The sequence below is a fragment of the Thunnus thynnus genome, chromosome 1, assembly GCF_963924715.1.
Source record: "Thunnus thynnus chromosome 1, fThuThy2.1, whole genome shotgun sequence".
In the NCBI taxonomy this organism is placed as follows: domain Eukaryota; kingdom Metazoa; phylum Chordata; class Actinopteri; order Scombriformes; family Scombridae; genus Thunnus; species Thunnus thynnus.
Window position 1 is genome coordinate 1,166,081 of NC_089517.1, and position 7,645 is coordinate 1,173,725.

Here is a 7,645-nt window from a genome sequence, read left to right on the forward strand (position 1 = left end):
ACGTTGCCAATAATATATGGGAAAAAAATGTTTGAACTTTTAACGTCTTTTTTTTTTAAACATTAAAATAAACTGCTAATGGTATTTACAAGTACTACACCTCTCAAAATATTTTCAACATATTTTATTAGCCTGTAATTTATTCTTTTTTTTCATTGTAAATTGTTTCATGTTTGTCTGATAACTGTGCTGCTGCCTGTCTTGGCCCGGACACTCTTGTAAAAGAGATTTTTAATCTCAATGAGACTTTTCCTGGTTAAATAAAATATAAACAAAAGCTCTGTGGTTTTTGCCACATTTATGATAAAATAGAGCCCGAGTCCCTCGTCTTCCACTGGACCACCATGGGACTTCATTTCAGAAAACATTTATGGTGATCATCAACGGCAAGATACAAATCATTTTTTGATCCAGTTTGAATTGTGTCATGAATTACATATATGACATTTGTTGATTAAAAAGATTGGCAAGTCAAGAAAGTTGCAGTTTGTCATAAAACTGTTGAAGCCTAAGACTGTAAAAGACTACACACCCAAAAGTAATATCATAACTTCTCTCCCCACCAGCTACCCACAGCCGCTGAAGCTAACGTTAACGTGATGCCTCAGAGCCGCTGAAGCTAACGTTAACGTGATGCCTCAGAGCCGCTGAAGCTAACGTTAACGTGATGCCTCAGAGCCGCTGAAGCTAACGTTAACGCGATGCCTTAGAGATGCTGAAGCTAATGTTAAAGTGATGCCTCAGAGATGCTGAAGCTAATGTTAAAGTGATGCCTCAGAGATGCTGAAGCTAACGTTAACGTGATGCCTCAGAGATGCTGAAGCTAACCTTAACGCAATGCCTCAGAGATGCTGAAGCTAACGTTAACGCGATGCCTCAGAGCTGCTGAAGCTAACGTTAACGCAATGCCTCAGAGCTGCTGAAGCTAACGTTAACGCAATGCCTCAGAGTTGCTGAAGCTAACGTTAACGCAATGCCTCAGAGCCGCTGAAGCTAAAGCTAGCTTACTGGGAACACAGAGCGCTGCAGACTTGTGCTAACATCAGCTAACTTACAGGGCAGATATCATAATCAAGTAACATTAAACTTAGTGAAATATTGCATCAATAGTGTGAGTCCTGGAGCCAGCTGTCAATCACAGCTGTCAATCAACATCCACACCGCAGACATCAAAGCTACTATGAATCTTCAAAACTTATTAACAGAGAAATAATTTCCGAAATGGCCACCAGCTCACTTATTAGAGGGTCTGAATTTAGAGATCGAGACCAGAATGACTTGTTGGAAACAATGACTGACTTGTATTTCTAGAGAGAAGTTGAGGCAGTTGGAGCAGCAAGCGGCCGTCTGTGATTTTGTTGCTTTAGCTTCAGTTTTAAGATGTTTGTTGCTGCTTGTGAAGAACCAGTATTTTGTTTTTGGAGATTATCCCCTTTTATCTTAAAATCAGTGCTGACAGCTGTTCTGTTGAACCAGGACTGTGAAGGGGATTTTGTAAGGAGTTAGATGTTTGTCTATATTATACAGACACATAAACATGAAGGAAATATTGAGCAATTTCAAACTGTTCAGGTATGGAGGACGAAAAATGACATAGATATATATAAATAAATGTAGAAATAAATAATCAAATATTTATATAAATAACAAATAAATACATTTTGGTAATGAAAAAGAACATAATTAATTACATTTTTTCAATTTATTTTCAATTTTATTTGCTGTATTTCTACATTTATTTATTTATTCATTCATTTATTTTTGAGGCTCCATGACGACCATTATTTTGAAGATAATATCACAGCACATCCGGTTTTGTGAGCGTTGACTTGATTGGAGGCCGCCCAGCAGTAACGTCATGCGACCCCAGTTTGGAAACCCAGAGCAGGAGTATGACGTCATAGACAGGTGTATGGAAACAGTGTTGGAGGCTGTTCTGAGGTCAGTTCACTGATCTGCTCCGTCAGCTAAAAACAACAGAAGAAGAAGAAACGTCACTGACAACAACTCTGGTAAATGTGTTTTTTCCTCTTATTGATCATCATGCAGACATTCAACAGTTAAACAGAACATCTGCATTATTGTGAACACAGTTCAGTGTTGTGATGCTCAGAGCAGCTTGTTGGAGAACAGCGACCTCTGGTGGCTGAAGGACTTCACTGCTCGTATTCACATCTTTTACTTAAAGGACCAGTTCCCAGTGTTCCCAGTGTTCCCAGTGTGTTAAAGCAGCAGTCAGGTGTCTGTAATCATTCCTCCTGTTCATACTGGGTATTCAAAGATCCTTCAAATGTGCTTTCAATGGAAGTGATGGAGGATAAAATCCACAGTGTGTCCACACAGTCATTTAAAAGTCTGTGTGAAGCTTCTATTCAGCTTCAGCAGTCTGAGTTAGTCATATCAAGTGGATATCTGACACATTTACAGTCTTTTTAGCATCAAATTTCCTCTTTGTGTTTCCCTGTTGAGCTGCAGGTGGAAGTATAGTAACAAAAAGAGGAACTTTGGCACTAAAAAGACTGTAACGTTGAAAGATATCTACTTGATTTGACTCATTTGGACGCTGAAGCTTCATATTAGCTTCAGATCAACTTTTAAATACATTTTGTCCTCCATCACTTCCATTGTAAGGTCATTATGAAGGGATCTTCTAATGGTCAGTATGAACAGGAGGAATGATTACAGCAAGAAAAACAGCTTTAATGTTCATTTGATGACTGACTGTTGGTTTAAGACACTTGATAAACTGTGAACTCGTCCTTGAAGCTCGTCTGAGACCACAGTGAGTGTGATTGATCTCTAGATCTGCCGGTGAGACTTCAGGGAACGTCTGTTCTGCTGTAACTGAGATAGAAAACAACACATTTTGAAATCATCATCATCATCAACAACAGAAGATAAAAGGTGTTTAGTCTGGAGGTGATTCTGTGATTCTGTACGTATGAAGCAACTCTGGCGCCTCCAGCTGGTCTCAGAGTCACTCACACATCAAAACAGCAGCAACAACATCAGATTAACTTTATCAATCTGTTACTGTGAGCCAGCGTTACACACAACACGCTTTAACTCAAACTGTCACAGATTTACTGATTCTGGACAAAACAATGTGCAGATGACATTCAAAAGATACACAAGTAGAGTAGATTATAGAGATTATAGAGATTATAGAGTAGATTATAGAGATTATAGAGTAGATTATAGAGTAGATTATAGAGATTATAGAGTAGATTATAGAGATTATAGAGATTATAGAGTAGATTATAGAGATTATAGAGATTATAGAGTAGATTATAGAGATTATAGAGTAGATTATAGAGATTATAGAGATTATAGAGTAGATTATAGAGTAGATTATAGAGTAGATTATAGAGATTATAGAGTCGATTATAGAGTAGATTATAGAGATTATAGAGTAGATTATAGAGATTATAGAGTAGATTATAGAGATTATAGAGTCGATTATAGAGTAGATTATAGAGATTATAGAGTAGATTATAGAGATTATAGAGTAGATTATAGAGTCGATTATAGAGATTATAGAGTAGATTATAGAGTAGATTATAGAGATTATAGAGTAGATTATAGAGATTATAGAGTCGATTATAGAGTAGATTATAGAGATTATAGAGTAGATTATAGCGATTATAGAGTAGATTATAGAGATTATAGAGTAGATTATAGAGTAGATTATAGAGATTATAGAGTAGATTATAGAGATTATAGAGTAGATTATAGAGATTATAGAGTAGATTATAGAGTAGATTATAGAGATTTTAGAGTAGATTATAGAGTAGATTATAGAGATTATAGATTAGTGTGTGCGTGTGTGTGTATGTGTGCGTGTAAGTGTGTGTGTGCGTGTGTGTAAGTGTGTGTGTGTGTGTGTGTGCGTGTGTGTGCGTGTGCGTAAGTGTGTGTGCGTGTGTGTGTGTGTGCGTGTGTGTGCGTATGTGTGTGCGTGTGTGCATGTGTGCAAGTGTGTGTGTGTGTGCGTGTGTGCGTATGTGTGTGTGCATGTGTGTGTGCGTGTGTGTGTGTGCATGTGTGTGTGTGTGTGTGTGTGCATGTGTGTGTGCGTGTGTGCAAGTGTGTGTGTGTGTGTGCGTGTGTGCAAGTGTGTGTGTGTGTGTGCGTGTGTGCGGGTGTGTGTGCGTGTGTGCGTGTGTGTAAGTGTGTGCGTGTGTGTAAGTGTGCGTGTGTGTGTGTGCGTGTGTGTGTGTGCGTGCGTGCGTGTGTGTGTGTGTGTGTGTGTGTGCGTGCGTGTGTGTGTGTGTGTGTGTGTGTGTGTGCGTGCGTGTGTGTGTGTGTGTGTGTGTGCGTGCGTGTGTGTGTGTGTGTGTGTGTGTGCGTGCGTGTGCTGTTTATAGATAGATAGATATGACTTTATTGATCCCTGAGGGGGATCCAGTCCATTCAGGAGGAATTGATCAGTCTTGTTGTTGTGGGGATGAAGGATCTCCTGAATCGTTCCGTTCTGCAGCACAATGAGAGGAGCCGACTGCTGCAGCGACTCCTCCGTCGCTCCTGGAGACTGTGGAGAAAGTCTCTGCTATTGTCTGTTATGACTTTCAGTCTGTCCAGTGAGTCTCTCTCCACCACGGATCTTAGCAGGTCCAATCTCCTGCCCGGCACTGAGCTCGCTTTTTGACCAGCTCGTCTAATCGCTTGGTGCCTCCCCAGCACACCGCGGCATCGGCCACCACCGTCATCATTTCCACACACACATCAAAGGACCTCAGTGTCTGCAGGAAGAACAGGTGGCTCTGCCCCTTCCTGTAGAGGGCGTCGGTGTTAGAGGACCAGTCCAGCTTGTCATCCACAAGGACCCCCTAGATATTTGTAGGTGTGCACCACTTCAATGTCCACCTCACAGATTTTCACTGACTCCAGAGGGGAAATCCACGATCATCTCCTTTGTTTTTGAGGTGTTCAGTTGAAGGCGACTCCAGTCACTGAAGGCTGTTATTAGATCCCTGTATTCGGATCCCTGTCCATTCCTGATGCACGCTATAATAGCAGTGTCATCCGAGTATCTCTGGATGTGGCAGAACTCAGAGTTGTATTTGGAGTCTGAGGTATATACTGTGAACAGGGATGGAACCGGTACAGTCCCCTGTGGAGCCCCCGTGCTGCTCATTACTGTCCCAGAAACACAGTTCCCCAACCTGACAAACTGAGGCTGACTGAGTATGATGGGTTGGATGGAGTTGAATGCACTTGAATACTGGTGTTAATGGGATCATAATAAAGAAAGACAGATCCCAGTCTGGTCCCATCAGACCATGAGGTCAAACACTGGAAGACTCAGGAAACGTTGTTTTGAGCTCTGAAGGAGGATAAATAAACACTTCCTCACCTGCACCGTTCTGTCTGCGTCCTGTCGTCATTTCTGCTGTTATTACTTATTTATTTTGTCTCTGATCTTAGTTTTATTAATTCATTTATTTTAATTTTATTATATTGTATCATGGACCGAGAGAGAACAGAAAACAAAGTCACAGATATACAGTGAAACAACAGTCTGTATCTCATGAAGTTATATATTATTAAGTATAGCATTACATTTACATCCAAACATCCAATAATAGTTCAAGAGATTCCCATGGCCATATGTTTAATATTAATAATATCTCATTATATTTGATATTAAAACACTTTATAACAAAGTGTTTTTAGATGCAAGAACTAAAGTTTCTTCTTCTTTCCTGTCGTTGCAGTTTGTGTTCCGTCCAGCAGGTGGCGAAGTTCCTCCACCGTCTGAGTCTGGACGGTTTACAGCTGGATTGCATAAGAAGAGAAGCTGAGTGATGAAACACGCTGAAACACACACACACACACACACACACACACACACACACACACACACACACACACACACACACACACACACGCTTTGGCCACACTGATAATATGGATCTCCATGGAGGGTTGAACTGGGGGAAACTGGACTCGGTTGTTTCTTCAGTTCTAACAGACTGAAGGAGCTGCAGAACTCAGATCGACAGTTTCCTTCCAGCCGACCGTCCTCAGACCACTGACAATCTGCTGACATGGATAATACCGATCAGTATTGATTATTTCCTCTTGAGCTGTTGATCAGTCCTCTGCTGGTCCTTCAGCGCTGAACGATGGCGTGATGCAGATTCCTTCAAGGTTCAAGGTTCAAGGTTCAAGGCGGGATGTGTTGTCATTCTCTCTGTATACAAACACAACAAGAACAGATACAATAAAAACAGTAAAAAACAATCAGACTACAAGTAAAAAGGACAATAAAGTGCAGAGAGTAGAAACAGTGTTGAATGTGCATAAAATAATAATAAAACTTTTTCCCTGACCTCTGACCTCTGAGGTGTTTGTTTGTTGTTTTGGCTGAACGAGCCACTCGATGATTCATGACACTTCAGTGATGCTGCTAAGAGCCACAGTTGCCATGGTTACTGGCTCCGACTCCCCTCTCGTGAACGTTTGCAGCTGTTTCGGTTGGCGGGCTCTCTCTCTCTCTCTCTCTCTCTCTCTCTCTCTCTCTCTCTGTGAGCTCCACACCCGGCTGGCCTGTAAAACACCAGTTCAACCACAGCTCTCTGTACTGGTGAGCACACACTTCCACAGGAGACACTCCGAGTCTTCTCCCTGCTGAGAGGTTTGGGATTTATGACTCAGCCTCTCTGACACGCTCACATCTCTTCTCTTAACGTATCATGTGTGTTGTGTTTCTCAGGTCTCACGTCTACCTGCTGGAGAAGGTAAGAGAGGAGGAAGAGGAGGGAGAGACGGAGGAAGAAAAGGAAATGATGGGATAAGGAAGCATTATGAATGAACTCGTTCAGTATTCAAACTGAGAATGTTATTTTATCACTTCCTGTTTGTTGTGACCTGCAGTAAAAACTGTTGCAGGTTGTAGATTTGTAGATTTTCCCTCCACGTGTCACCTGTCGAGGTAACGCCGCTCACTTCCTGTCTGTGAGGCTGTTTCCTGCTCTGGTGACTCTGCAGTCTCTGCGACCTTCGTCCCACATCGTCCCACATGTCTTATCGCTCTTAAAACTCTTATCAGTGTTATCAGTGACGGCGGTGTTTGGTCCGGGCAGGTGTCCAGGTGTGTCACCGGGGGAGGGGGGGGGGCGGGGCTACTTGAGTCCTGGACAGAAACATTTTTAATCAAATGAAACTTCATCCTGTTCACAGCATCCATGTTTGTTTGTTGGTTGTCCTCTGAGCCTGACCTGCTGACATCATCAGCGAGGCTTCTGGCAGCGGATCATCAGATGTTGGACACTGACATGTTCTCAAATGCACCATGAAGAAGAGTTTCTAAACTGCTCCTGCTTGCAAAAGAACTATCGAATGATGAATGAATGATGATGAAACTTGGACAGAAAAGAAACTACGTCTACACTTTTATCCGCCTGCTTTTTTAAAAATGTTAAAGAACCAGTTCCCAGTGTTCCCAGTGTGTTAAACCAGCAGTCATTTAAAAGTCTCTGTGAAGCTCATATGAATTAGTCACATCAAGTTTTTAGCATCAAATTCCCTCTTTGTGTTTCCCTGTTGAGCTGCAGGTGGAAGTATAGTAACAAAAAGAGGAACTTTGGCACTAAAAAGACTGTAATGTTGAAAGATATCTACTTGATTTGAAGCTTCATAT

General features: G+C 41.5%; 1 long non-coding RNA gene across 1 annotated transcript; it reads right to left on the reverse strand.

Annotated features, from left to right (window-relative positions):
• Positions 1–5,522: 5,522 nt before the first annotated feature.
• On the reverse strand, positions 5,523–7,079 carry LOC137189028 (uncharacterized). Its single transcript, XR_010929575.1, has 3 exons — positions 6,857–7,079; positions 6,336–6,734; positions 5,523–6,196 (listed from the first exon to the last, which is right to left on the reverse strand). It is a non-coding gene; the product is annotated as an uncharacterized lncRNA (long non-coding RNA).
• Positions 7,080–7,645: the final 566 nt, after the last annotated feature.